An 8219-nucleotide genomic window follows, 5' to 3' on the forward strand; every position below is an offset into this window, starting at 1 on the left:
GTACATACCTTGCTCGCAAACAAAATTAATGAATGCGCGTCAGTTGCGTTACCCATGGATGTACTGGCATATATTTCCACGTGGTCAGTGGCAAAGTATGAGTCATCACATTACCTTTTTTGCGCTTCTACTCTACCCAGACGATACAAATTTGAGTGCGCAACCGAAAAATGTACCACCTTTTATCTGCACAAAGATGCGTAATCGGCGGAGCTAACCCAATTAATAGTTTTGTGTGACTGTAGGCAATCGGTACTTTTCAAATTCGTAAGGAATGATTGAAATGAGAAACAAAAACAAAATCCTCGAGGCACTTAAGCCTGCTTGCGTCCTTTGATGAAGGTGAAAGCCCATGGCATTACTTGTTAGCAACTCCTTTACTGCTACATTGTATTTGCGTATCTCTCTTCGCATTCGTTTCTTCATCTTGTGACGCAAATTACTTCGAGTGGCTTTTCCTCTGCTACACCGTGTTTGCGTCTCTTTCTTCCCTCTGCTGATCCCAAGGATGTGGGTTCGATTCCAGTCGCAGTGGCTACTTTTCTGATGGCGGCAAAAGACGAAAATGCCCGTGTGTCGAGTTTTCAGCACACGTTAAAGATCCCCCGAAAGTCAAAATTAATTTGGAGCAATCAATCAAACCTCTTTCTTTGCTTTCGTTTCTCCGCCTAACGGTGCGAACTACGTCTTCATACATCCAATTTTACATTTGCACGTCGCGATTTTGTGAATTTTGGCAATTGGGTGGGCGCATGAGCGCCTCAAAGCTCCCTATTCCTGGCCAATCCCTCTTGTGATATGGGCCACAGGAACAACTTTTGTTCCACCGAGTTTGAGTACGTAGTTCGATCTCTGGCGGAGCAAGAAGATAAACATCTTTATGAGCAATAAATTAGCAGAGTGGCGTCCTCATTTCAGGACACCATTGAACCAGAGAAGTGAACTAGAGAACTGTAGGCCATTTGGCAGTAGGGACGCATGGTTAAGCAACTAACGAATCAGTGCCGGGAGGTTGAGAGCAATAGATCAACGTAGGTAAACAGCTAAAGTTTTTAGGGACATACAGCGGAAAAGCGTGGACACGCAGTGGCTAAGGAAGACTAGAAGGCTAACAATGAAATATAAGGCAACCAAAAGAAGCAAGGCAGACTGAAACAAAACGAGCACACCGGGACACTCGTTTTCCAACGCCTCGTGCAGAACATTTTATCTCCATGGACAAAAACACGTACTAAAATCGCAGGCCATCTATGAAACCTGGGGAGAGGCGAAGCATGCAGTGTATAAGTGTATTCTTGGCGCCTTGGCGTTTTAGCGAACGGAGATGGGTAGAGGTATACGGCTTTGCTTTAAAAGTCTGGTGTCTTTGAAGCACGAAGCGTTCTAGTGCGAGGCGTAAACGAGTCCCTTTTTTTTTTTTTTTTTAGTACGCGTTACGTTCTAGCACAAGGGGTAAGCGAGCCCATCAGGTAGCCGCGTCACTAATGAGGCGTAGCAGTTGGCTCCACACATCGTTGATGAAAAAGTGGCTCTCGAGCTGAAGGGACCAAATGTCACAATGACGTGCATGCATCAACTCAGCAAAGCATGTCCAGAGCAAAGTAAACAATCCAGAGCGCCTGATACGGAGGCTTCAAACTCCAAGGGAATTGGATCACGCCGTTCAAGACAAAAGTGCACCATACAGAAGCCTGCAGTGTTTCACCGTCTGGGCAGGTAAGTCCGACCATAAATTAGTGCTATTTACTATTAGCAATAAATTTATAAAATGAGTGTCGGGACGAGAGTGGCTGAATGGTGCTCGCACATCTCAAGCAGGTTCAATTCGCATACGGTTGTGCGCACAAGACTCGAAAGTTCTTGCACATTGCAAAACTTATCCCAGTTATGTGATTGGGCATCTCAAAAATATGAAATTCATCTAATCCATTATCCTGCATACAAAATTTCTCAAATTTTTAGTGAGCGGGAATCGCATGCTCAAAACTAAAAAAATGAATTGCGCGCCGTGAGGGGACTGCCTGGAGCCACTAAATAAAGCCTTTATTTAATGACACTACGATCCACTTCTATGCAGCATCACTCAACAAGGACAGTAGTCCGCCACGAGAATGACTAAAGCGCTTCGATTTGAGGAAAATATCCCTGTTGCATGCATGGCCTAGCCTAGCGTAGGTTGTTGTATGTTTGTTTCACATCTTGATTCTATATGCTTTAGTACGTGCCTGCAGCTAAACATTTTGTTTGTGTGCAATACACGACTTGGAGACCAGGAAGTCTTCCGGTCATAGATACTAGATTTTATTGCATCCCCTAAATTATTTAGTTCAGCGAAGTAGAAGTGCAGCAAGCGCGTTTTACTCGCAGAATTTACATCTGGGCTGGGTTATCTAGCTGCGCTGTAGTTGATGTCTCCGCTTTAATTTCAACCGCCTGGGGATCTTCCAAGGGACCCTGCAACACTCTTTGAGCAGTGCAAATAAACCTGCGCGACATTTAGATTACACTGCCAGGATTACCTGAGCTAAATATTACACGTGCACGTGAAACGGTGAACGCGCAAATCGCTGTGAAAGACGCGGAAAAACCAACCGCGCTCTCCAATTTTCCTAATTACGCACCCCTGGCATGGCCTAAACGACGTCATTGAGGCCATGGCTGCCTATTGGCTGTCGCTGGTCAACTTCGCGGCTTATCCGCCGCCGTCGGCGCTGTGTACCAACTTCTATGCCTGAACCTGTACGCATGCACTTCTTAAGCGACCCTGAACCTGCGTCCACCGGCGATGTCCGCATAGCATGCCCACGTGGGGGATTGGCCAGGAATCTCCTCGTCTTCCTTGGCAACGGGGGGAGATGGGGATTGGCCAGGAATCTCCTCGTCTTCCTTGGCAACGGGGGGAGATGGGCGCGCGCTGCCTGGCCGCTGACATGGCACATACCCACGTGGGGGATTGGCCAGGAATCGGGCGTACACGAAATTTCAAAGCTGAGATCCGCTCTAGCAATCAAGTACAACGACAAGACAAATAGGTGTCTGTGAATAAATGCATCTTTCTTTCTTTGTAGTTGTGTGTGTGTGTGTGTGATCTCTCTTTCGCGAACATTACCGAACCGCGCAAATTCAACTCGTGCATTCGCACTTTCACATTCTTCCCCTCGGGGAAATGCGGGGAATTTTTTTGTGTTTTGAGTGCGCGCGGAGTTTGAGTAACGAACTCAATACTCCCCTTTTAATGAGACCACTCGGCAACAATTGTTTATTGCTTTAAAAACGCCCTACTAACCTGAGCGCGCTCTTGTGAGCAGGCAGCGCAATGCCTGCTTTTTTGTGGCACCAGACCGGAAATAGACCCCTCCACGTTGCGGAGAAAAGGAGGAAACTTCCCGGCATGTGATACAGTAAAGCCCGCTTATATCGAACACGGATATATCGAATTATTGCCTATATCGAACCCTTGTATAATTCTGGTAAAAATTACATGCATTTAAAACTTCTTATGTCGAACGCGATTTTGCTCACAATGGATATATCGAACTCTCCCGCGCGGGATTTTTCGCTCTCCTTAGGCATGCGGCAGGCTTTACCACAATACATCGGCGCGCAGCGGTGGCGCGGGTGTCGCTTGCGACTCCCGCGCGAGCTCGGGCGCGTCCAAACCGGCCGTGGCAGAGTGGACCAGCTCCACGTATGCATGCCGTTGGAGCCGAAAGCTCCACATTGGGCGCTGCGGGCTGCAGTGTCACCGAACTTCAAGTCCGCGCCACTCGCTGCCCGAACTTGCTTGGTTCGCTGGGTTCGCCGTTATTAGATGCGACGATGAGAGCATCTCTTGTCGGCGGCCCTGTCCTTCCTGCGTGCGTCCGTCGTCGGCGGCGTCCGCACTCCTCCGCTCACCCCCTCTCCTCTCCGATAACGAACACTCTCTCGCGAGGGGCATTGGATCGAGGGGCATCGAACGCGATTTTTCTCACAATGGATATATCGAACTCTCCCGCGCGGGATTTTTCGCTCTCCTTAGGCATGCGGCAGGCTTTACCACAATACATCGGCGCGCAGCGGTGGCGCGGGTGTCGCTTGCGACTCCCGCGCGAGCTCGGGCGCGTCCAAACCGGCCGTGGCAGAGTTGGCAGAGTGGATCAGCTCCACGTATGCATGCCGTTGGAGCCGAAAGCTCCACATTGGGCGCTGCGGGCTGCAGTGTCACCGAACTGCAAGTCCGCGCCACTCGCTGCCCGAACTTGCTTGGTTCGCTGGGTTCGCCGTTATTAGATGCGACGATGAGAGCATCTCTTGTCGGCGGCCCTGTCCTTCCTGCGTGCGTCCGTCGTCGTCGGCGTCCGCACTCCTCCGCTCACCCCCTCTCCTCTCCGATAACAAACACTCTCTCGCGAGGGGCATTGGATTGGATTTGATTGGCTTGGATTGGATTAAAGTGGATTATGTTGGATTGTGTTGCGTCATAGCCGCGGCAGACGCACTGGCGCCGGCGCGTGCCCAGGTGAGAGCGAACACGCTCTCTCAACATCTGCGGGTGTGCAGCCCAGCGCGCTCTCACTCCGCCGGTGGGCGGCGGTGCTGCGCATGTGCAGTACTCTCTCTCTCTCCGCGGTCTCCTCTCCTTCGGGCGCGCTGCGCATATAACCGGTGTGCCGCTCTCCAGGCGGCCTTTCGGTCGACGGTTGCTCTCCGCTTGCGCTTGAACCCCCCTCAGCGTCGCATCACACCAGGGTTCCCGCGAGGGGAGGTGGGCGTAATTTTTCGCTTGTATCCATGCTTGTCTCCGCTCTGTCGAAGACGCCGAGGACTACGTACCGCTTCCGAGCACGAGCGAAGCCGTCGCTGCCATGGCCCTGCTACGGCGATACTGCAGTGCCATTGAGGGCAGCGGTCTTGTGCTTGTCGATGTTTAGATACCGTGGAGCAAGCAGTTACCAGCAACACGTTGTGCTCCAAGAAGCAGGCTACACTTACACAGTTCTTCCGCCCCAATAAATTTATGTTTTCTTTCCGAAAAAGTGTCGTATCAATAGTGAACTGCAGATTGGTAAGAGCTCGGCGTCAGCTCGTGACTCCGTCGGCAAGATTGCTCGCACATAAGTTTTTTTTTTTGCTTCACTTTCTATAACGAAATTTTGCTATATCGAACTATTTTACAATCCTCGCGCTGTTCGATGTAAGCGGGCTTTCCTGTATATCGAAGGCCGCCGAAGAGAACGCCGCCCCCCTCGCCGGGAGAGAGCCTGCAACACCCGCAGCTTTCGTCGCGGCTCCTTCCTGTTCTGTGGTCGCGTTGTCCGCCGTTGAGTTGAGAGGGAACAATTATGCGCGATTTCTCATCGTGCGTAGTTTCGGTGAAAGTGAACGGATTTTCGCTCTCGAACGGCAGCACCGGAGAGAAAGCTGCGGGCCGACGCCCTCCCTTCGGGGACAAGGGTGTCCACCCCCGCAGTGACTACCGAAAGTGTTGCTAAGTAGAATGCCACCAGGATCGACGAGTAGCTACGTCCGGGCGTAGTGGAGACAGTACGCCTGTTGCCGGCGATCATTAAAGTCTCTTTCACTTTACTTCCCAATTCTTGCTGGAGGACACAATTGCCGGGACAATAGACTTTACCCCAAAATACATTCCGAGTAGTCGATGGTAAGTGCTGCAGGGCCTCCCTTTAAAGGGGTATTCACACGACGGAGAAATCCGCCGTTTGGCTACTAGGAGTCAGAGCCTTCTATATAGAAGGCTCTGCTAGGAGCGCGCATCACGTGACCCCTACGTCACGGTTTCTCTCCGGCGCACCGCTCCCATCGGAGGTCGGAGCTTCTGCTCGCGAGCTACAAACGATCCGATGCTTGGCGGCGGAGGCGGCGGGATTTCGTCTGCTCGTCAGGCAGCTGGCCGCGACTCAAGTTCTAGAGCGGTTGCAGGCACTATTTTGATTGCTTCTTTTTACAATGGACGCGAAAATGCGCCGCGCACACGACAGGCGCACTGAGCGAGCCGGCTCCGGACAGCGCCCAGAGGGCGACACGGAGCTCACGACACCCAGCGCCCCCTTCGGCACATATGCGCAACACTGGGTCGGTCCCCGCAAGCCGGTACGCTGCTGGCTCGGGGGGGCGCTTCTTTTTGCAGCGCGGATTAGGCATATTAGTCGCCCCTTTTGGGCTTAAAACGAAGTAAGAGATTGTAAACTAATCCTGCCACATAGTGCATGTGAATGGAGAAGGGTTTATTCGGTTGAACTCGCGTATAGGAAGGCATATAATGACCGCATAGGAGTGACGCCCAGAAGAGAAACGCTTGTACAGCCTGCCTGCGAGGCAAACCTCACTCAAGATCAGCATGTTTCGCTTCAAAAGAAAACGTAATTTATATTGTTCAATTAACAAAAGAGGAGGCTTTGTTTGCAAATATATCAGACTGCGCTATGTTTCCGCGCGGGGCATTCCATCCATGTGAGTGCACTTGCATGCGACTGCAGAACTACTAACTGGACCACATGGGAGTTACATATATATCCCAGATAACGCAAAACGTCCTGAGGACGTCCTCAAATGGTCCAAACGTCCTGGATCCTATTCTAGGCTTCCGGGGGACATCCACAGGATTAGACTTTGTAAATGATCCCTCAATGGTCTATCCTAAAGCTTATTTTGGATCAGAATGGATTGCGAATGATCCCTAAGTGATCAGTTGTATTACTTCTTCTGGATCACAATCCATATGGCCGTCTGACGCTGCTGTTACCGTGGGGGCTATTACAGTAATAAAGTATGCTAATTTATTGTGTAAACAGGTACAAAATGTCTCCAAAGTTGGAGGTATCTTCACCCTTTTTCTTAGTTGGTGGTCTTTTCTTGCACCCTTTTTTGGCCCTTTTCTTTAGTTTCAAACATTATAATCTGTAGCTTCACACCGTTCTGGGAAAAAAGGTATTGAAATAATGAACACCCTTTTTGAAGGGTGTTGAGGTGTCGGTAAAGATTTGTTTGAATTTAATAAAATTCTACAAGTTATGAAACACAAAAACTACCTCATGATCAAAAAGTTTTTGCAAATCTGTGTGTTAATTTGTGTATTCTCATAGTAAAATCCATCGTAACAAAATTAGCGCTAAAATGTCTGTTTTTTGCGACAAGCCCACCGATTCGATCGGGGGCTTTTCTCTGTTGGATATAAAAGCAAGAACAGCACGTTTATTACCATTATTACTACGCAAGTGTGCACTCCCTGTTCCGCTTGCATCCCCATGGTATTCTTGCTCAATTCATTTGTGTTCCAAGTGTAACTTGTGTGTATTGACTGTTTGTGTTGATTGCTGCGCGCTCCGCCGATTCACATTGCCACGCGTAGCTGCTCCCTGGACCTTACACCCTTTTTTAGTGTGTTCACACGAACACACTTTTTTTGCCTCGCGACACTAGCGCCATTTTTTTTGCCGTAGTGGCGGAAAACGGAAGTTATGGAGGGTGGCGCCACTCTTTGAAGGGGTCGCCGCCGCCATGGAGGAAGAAAAAGTTAGGAGGCGCCGCCGCCGGAGAAACGTGAAGCCTATACATAAAAAGTAAAATCGAAGTCGGCCCAGGCGTCACTGCACCACGTGACCCCACCGCACCGCCTCTGTATGGGCCGCCGCGCTCTTCAATTTCGTCTGCTCGAAACTGCTCTGCGGCCCGTTGTCGCGAAGCCTGCTATATGTTGGTTTTTTTTCCCACGGCTTTTGTCTTCCGCACGTACGCGGCACTCCTGCCCGCACACGGGCATGAGATCGCCGAGCAGACAAATGCAGGAAGAACGGGGAACAGCTACCGCCAACGAAACACGAGAGATGCCCCGGAGTCGGAGACCGCCGCCGCCGCCGGTCCACCCGACCTTGGAGGGCCGACTGCGGCGGCTTGAGAAAGGGAAACGGCGGAGGGAGCGGCTTCAACAGACCTGGGCTTGCGAAGGCTAGCTGCGTGACGTCATGCCGTCTCCTAACTTTTTTTTTCCTCCATGGCCGCCGCCAAGACCGGTTCTCGGGAGGCGCCGCCGCCATTTTCTTGCAACCCGCCCCCGCCGACTCCCGTGCTAGGCGCGCCAAAAGCGGCGCTCTTCACAAAATCTCTTTGCAGAATGCCTGGTTGCTGCGTTCCCTTGTGCTCCAGCAGCGCTAAAAATCTCTGGAGCATGTTTCGTTTCCTAGAGACCCAAAAAGGCGGCTTCTGTGGACGGTGAAGAT

The sequence above is a fragment of the Haemaphysalis longicornis genome, unplaced genomic scaffold (assembly GCF_048455015.1).
Source record: "Haemaphysalis longicornis isolate Haplotype H1 unplaced genomic scaffold, Haemaphysalis longicornis Haplotype H1 scaffold_3, whole genome shotgun sequence".
Lineage (NCBI taxonomy): Eukaryota > Metazoa > Arthropoda > Arachnida > Ixodida > Ixodidae > Haemaphysalis > Haemaphysalis longicornis.